Source organism: Geospiza fortis, unplaced genomic scaffold, assembly GCF_000277835.1.
Source record: "Geospiza fortis unplaced genomic scaffold, GeoFor_1.0 scaffold638, whole genome shotgun sequence".
NCBI lineage: Eukaryota > Metazoa > Chordata > Aves > Passeriformes > Thraupidae > Geospiza > Geospiza fortis.
Window position 1 is genome coordinate 530,712 of NW_005054557.1, and position 886 is coordinate 531,597.

Genomic DNA, 886 nt, shown 5'->3' on the forward strand with positions numbered 1-886 from the left:
CATTCCTGCCAAGAGATAAAGATGAGAGTAGAATTCAGTGTATACAGGCTTAGTTATTAAAACAGTGGATGTTCAGGATGTTCCACAGAAAATATAAACAAGACTTATCAAATATGGACATCAAATCTCAGATTTTGTTATGCTGTCTTTCGAAAATGAAAAATAAATAAACCAAAAGTTTCCAAGTGTTTTAATTGGTATATTCTCCATTGAAGGGAATGCAATTTCCTTGTATGGAAAAAAGTCACGATAATTTTATAAAAGGGAGGGTTGAAGTCTTCTGTTCATGCTGAGAAGACATGAACTAGATAACTAAAAAATAATGGAGTTGCTGGCGAACTTTCTAGTGAAACTTTTTTCCTGCTATAAAATGCTGATTTGTTAATTTTTTTTTGGCGGGGGGCGGGGTGTGTGGAAGTGGGGTGGGTTAAGCAAGAGGACACTGAGGGGAGACCTCACTGAAGGTGAAGCCTTACAACTTACAACCTTACGACTTCCTCCTAAGAGATAGAGGAAGGGAGACACCGATCTCTGCTCTGTGGTGAGTAGTAACAAAACCCAAGGGAATCACCTGAAGCTGTGTCAGAGGAGGTTTGGATTGGATATCAGGAAAATGTTCTTCATCCAGAGTGTGACTGGGCACTGGAACAGGCTGCTCAGGGCAGTGGTTACAGCACCAGCCTCACAGAGTTCAAGAAGCATTTGAACAATACTCTTGGGCACATGGGGTGGCTCTAGGGGATGGTGCTGTGCAAGCTCACAAGTTGGACCCTATAATCCTTGAGGGTCCCTTCCAACTCAGCTTGTTCTGTGATTCTGTGATTTCAAAGGAATTCCTGGGTTTGAAATGCTCTAGGAAAAAAAAAGGGATGAGTTTTATGGCTTA